This window comes from Mizuhopecten yessoensis, unplaced genomic scaffold, assembly GCF_002113885.1.
Source record: "Mizuhopecten yessoensis strain PY_sf001 unplaced genomic scaffold, ASM211388v2 scaffold9023, whole genome shotgun sequence".
Lineage (NCBI taxonomy): Eukaryota > Metazoa > Mollusca > Bivalvia > Pectinida > Pectinidae > Mizuhopecten > Mizuhopecten yessoensis.
In genome coordinates this window covers 733,651-739,650 of record NW_018407840.1, presented here as the reverse complement: position 1 = coordinate 739,650, position 6,000 = coordinate 733,651, and positions in this window count along the sequence as shown.

The following is a 6,000-nucleotide window of genomic DNA, read 5'->3' as shown; positions in this document are numbered from 1 at the left end:
AATGAAATTAGATTTAATATTAGACAAAGAAATAGGGCACATAGAAAAGCAAAGTTAAGTAACTTACCATGTCATTGGGAAAACTACAGACATATCAGGAATGAAGTCATTAGTAAAATAAGAGAGGCCAAGAATAATTATATTGAAAATATGCAAAAATCATTAGCTAATACAAATATTTCTCCAAGTAGCTGGTGGAAAATTGCAAAAACTGTTTTAAATGCAAATAATAGAAGTAACTGTATTCCCCCTCTTAAATGTGATGAATGTTTCATTCAACATCCATTTGATAAAGCTGAATATCTTAATAAGTATTTTACCTCTATATCTACCACTTCTGAGAATCTTGAACCTATTCCTGATATTGAATTTAACTGTCCCCACTCTATGGAAAACATAACAATAACACATCAAGATGTCCATGACCAATTGTTTCTCCTAAATAGTAATAAACCAGCTGGACCCGATGGCATGGTACCTAAAATAATAAAACAACTTGAACATTCTATTTCTCTTCCTTTAACATTGCTTTTCAACAAGACACTACAAACAGGAGTTATCCCCCTTAGTTGGAAAACTGCTAATATTAATTCCATTTATAAAGGAAAAGGTTTAACAAATGAAATTTCTAATTATAGACCAATTTCTATTACTTCATGTTTTAGCAAGATTATAGAAAAAAAAAAATATATATAAGTACATGTTGAATTATCTTACTACACATGAAATTATTACTATGCATCAATCTGGATTTATGCCTAAGGACTCTACTATAAATCAACTTCTTTCAGTATATCATACTACTGTACAATGTCTTGACCAGTATAAAGAATTAAGATTTGTTTTTTGTGACATAAGCTAGGCGTTCGATAGAGTATGGCATGATGGACTGGTACATGAACTCCAATTATATGGCATCAAAGGGAAATTACTTTGTTGGTTGAGAATTTTTTTAGATGACAGAAAACAAAGAGTGTTAACTGAGGGATATATATCTACATCCAGGCCTGTAAATTCAGGGGTACCACAGGGCTCGCTTCTCGGTCCACTTTTGTTTTTACTTTATATTAATGATATTGTTGACTGTGTTTCTCATGAAATTAAACTGTTTGCTGATGACACTTCTCTATACGCTGTAACAGACGATGATCCAATCGAGTTAGCACAAAACCTAACAGATGATCTCAGTAATATACAACTCTGGGCTAATAAATGGGATATTAAATTTAATCCAAATAAAACTGAATCTGTTATATTCTCTAAAAAGCTGAATACTCATCACCCAAATGTATATTTTTATGATGAACCTGTTACTGTCAGCCGAACACATAAACATCTTGGCTTGACATTCAGTGATGATGCTAAGTGGAATGACCACATTTATGATATTTACCAAAAAGCATACAAAAGAATTCATATTTTAAGGATGATGAAACATAAACTAGACAGACAGTCATTAACCACTATGTATACATCATATATTAGACCTATACTACAATATGCAGATGTTGTTTAGGATAATTGTTCTAAAAATCTAAAAAAAAAAATCTCTTAGAGTCAGTCCAGCTAGAGGCTGCAAGAATAATTACAGGACTGCGTAGAGGCACCCCTCACAATATCTTGTACAAAGAACTAGGCTGGGTTCCTCTTGAAAGTAGGAGAAAACAACATAAAATGATGCTGATGTACAAGATTATGAATAATAAAACTCCATATTATCTGAAAGAAATCACTGAGTCACATTTTCATGATCCCACACTAGCTAGATATCCCCTTAGATCAGTTAGAATATTTGATCCTCCTCTTTGTCGAACTGTTAACTATTCTAATAGCTTTTTTCCATCCATGTTTAATGAAATAAATAATATCGCTTCAGACCTTCAAAATATTCGTTCCGCCTATCAGTTCAAAAAGTTAATAACACCTATTCCAAATTCAAACACAAGAACAACTGATGTCTTTAAGTTTTTAGGAAATAGGGAAACTAATATTATTCTCTGTCAGTTGAGAAATGAGGCCAGTAACCTAAATAATGACCGTCAGAAAGATTATCTTACTGAGTCCTCTGCATGTTCTTGTGGTTCTAGATTTGAAACAGCATCTCATTACTTCCATGATTGTATCAAATACACTGAAGATCGTATTCTACTTTTTCAGAATATATTCCATGAAACTCACAACCATTTATCATTAGATGTCATGCTAAATGGTTGTGAGAGATGTGATGAAAATGAAAATAAACATATTCTCCTATCTATATCCAATTACATTTTAAGTTCTAGAAGATTCAGGACATTTAACTTCAATTTTGAATGAAATTTTACATTTTATTTATTTACACTTTATTTATTTACATTTTATTTTTTCTCAATGTAATTCTTCTGATTTCCAGAAATGGTACATGAATATTAATATTAATATTTCCTATTTGTCTTCATTGTTTATTTTTAAATATTGTTAGTGAGGGGGGCTGGGGTTCAGAAGACCAGTTATACTATTTTATTAAAAAATATTGGGAAACAACTACATAAATAAGAATATAAAGCTTTACAACATGTTAATTATATATCTAACCTGTGTTTAATATACATAAATTAAACTATTTGGTGGGATTGAATTTCCAAACTCATCAGTGGATGGCCTTGTGTGATACAATGGACTTTTTGGCCTGTATCTGTTGGGTGCGGTAATTTAATCCCATCAAATGTTTATACATGCAGCTCCATCAACAAACTATTTTTCTTTTCTCTTCATAATATGTATATACCGGTATATATTTTATATGTCTTTTCAATATCAAAATACATACATTTTTGAGGCTAAAAACATACTGGGAATTCAAAAAGACAAATGAATGAAAAAGAAAAAAAAACTACTTCCGATTTCCAATGTGTCCCATTATTAGATTGAAATTATTTGTATCTACCCATTATCAAATATTATGATTTGTAACAGGTGGGGGATGAGACACATGGTACATACATGTATTAAGAAGTAATTTTCATTACAAAGTTCAATCAAGGCAGGGAGAGAGTTCAGACAGACCAGCGTTACCGTATTACATACATACAGACAATTTGAAATTAACAGAAAAACATAAGTACATACATAAAAGGACATCATAATTACAACAGGTGACTAAGGACGACAAGATCAGCTGTCACAGCATGAATCCATGCCGTGCACATCTATACAGTTTCAATTTTGCGCATAAAATGGCATATATCGAATTGTATCGAATGTAAACGCTTGCGTGACCAGGAATATTGACTTGCTTACTTTTATGACAATCAGGCGATAAGACGCTTTGAAAGGGACTTCATAATATCAGGTTGCTCAAAACACAGCTGCTATTAAGTCAGAAAATTAGTTTGACTTTTAATTATGATTATTGTTAAGAAAACAAATATGAGATTGAATAGTCATCCTGCATAAATATTTTATGTTCAAAATACCCATTTTAGTTGCCATTTAAAATGGTGTAACATCGTAAGGGAACATACATATGCATGACAAGTGAAATAGTGTAGACTTGATACTCAATATGTTTGGGATTTACAACCATAAAATGACTATTTTAAACCATATATCAGTAAACTCAACAGGTAAGCATACTATATACAATAAGAGAAAGGGTTCAGAAACTAAATTATTTGGCGGTATACCGCTATACAGATAGAAATTTAGCGCTTATGACTAACTACTTTTTCAGTACGTACATGTGTATAACATTGATTTAGAGGACTTGCTAACTGAATATAAACTTCATTTTTTATAACGAGTTTTAATGAAAATCTACGTTTATACGTAGTTTACCAATTATAATTAACCTGGATATCCTCAATACGTTCGTTTTACCACGGACTTGGATAATCTAATCTAAATCCGTGGTTCTACGTAAAATAATGGACGTGCGTTATGTTTATACCCGGAATAAATCCAAGCCCTTGATTTATATAACAATATGTCAATTTTTATATAACATACATCGATATCCAGTATTTTATTCAATTCAGTATCTCATTTGATGTCTTTAAACAAAAATCTTATCAGAAAATATATTACTCTATAATTAACCTGGATATCTTCAATACGTTCGTTTTACCACGGACTTGGATAATCTAATCTACTTCCGTGGTTCTACGTAAAATAATGGACGATCCAAGCCCGTGATTTAGATAACAATATGTCAATTATTATATACCATACATCGATAACCAGTATTTGATTCAAGGTTCAATACACAATGTACATACCATAGATAACAACTAGATATAAATAGATAGATACATATTATTTTGTACAAATATGGACAGAGACAATTATATTATAAACAAAAATTACATGCGTGCGCACACGCACTTTGCTTACGTGTTACACATATACCACTGACTTGGACAGCTAAGTCCGTGGTCACACTAACATATATGTACTGGTGTTTAATTATCATAGTATCAACACATGACCAGGATAATTTATTTTTAAGTACATTGGTATAAATAGATGAGAGTGTACTCTACTGGAAATTAATAAATTAACTTGGATACTTTACTAAGGAAATTGACACTTAGATGTTGAAGGTATCTGTGTATATATAACACAGAGGGCATTTGGATATTGTTATTAATAAAATGAGTGTATTACCTGTGATGAGTATTTCTAAGTTTATTTTTCAAATGCACATACTTGTAACAAAGTATACAGAAGATTGGATAGTATCACTTGATAAAGACTTTGTCAGTCAACACTTGAGTTAATATGATTTAACATACATGTTTATATATACTATTTGACATCATGCAAAGGAACCATCATGCAGCGGTATAACACGTAGAAAGGTAAGTTTTTAGTAGATAAATGAACATAATTCTTTTGGAAATAAGGAATGATACAAGTAATTAAATACAACATTTTAGGTAGTGTATTTGTCAATTATGTTCTGTCACACTATAGAGGAGCGAGGACCTTCACAGAACCACGACTACCTACGAGCATTGACTTGTTTATCAGTGTTTATCAGCCAGTGTTCGTACACCTCTATCAGGAGGGGGGTCGGGGTAGTCAGAGAGTTCGTCAATTCCCGTCACATGTTTCTTCTCGCCGTTGTTATCACGGATAGTTATTCGACCATCCATGGTCCAGGTACCGAAAATCAGCTTACTTGACTTGAGAAAGCGTGCCTTGGTGAAAACTGCACTTCTACTTTTCGTCAGAGCATCGTTAATGTAGAGCTTAGAAGGGGAGGGGAGTTTTGGTGTAGTTTGTTCGCTATTATTTCCATTTGTTATTAATGGATTTTTTACATGAATAAACCTGCCATCATAAACCTGTGCTCTAGTTTTATATGTGAGGAACCGCACACTTATATCCCTGGGGTAACGTGTAGATTTCGGTCCAACACGATGCGACCGGCTAATATCGGCACTGGTGACTATGACCCCTAGTTGGTTATTACACGTATCAATGATGATTTGGTCAGTATCGTCCTCTTGATGTTCAGCGATACCCCTGCATTTTAGATAATTACGTCGAGAGTACTGCTCCATATTGTCTAACCTTGTCTCCAATGTGTTGATTTGCTGGTGTAGAGCTGTTATTCCTAAAGAACTTAGCAGTGCATCTTTGAAAAGTGCATTGTCGATTAGCTGGGACACTACTTGTTTAATGATGATAGGGTCTCGTAGTTCAGTTATGGCTTGAACACCTTTCTTGATTTTAGTAGACAGATCAGTAGACATGTTGTACACAGGTGTAGGAGTATAGAATAATATATTGTGGCAATAACACGATAAGTTCTTTCAAAAACAAGGACGATTTCAGACAAAGAAAATGGCGGGAGATTGACCGAGGTCCTCTTCAGAATTTCAACGTCTTCAAGTACTCTAAATAATGCAAAATATTGACCAGACCACAAATGTTTATGCAATACTATTACTAATCTGCATGTTGTATAAAGAATGGTCGTATAGTCCCACAAAAAGCACACTATAACAGCATTTT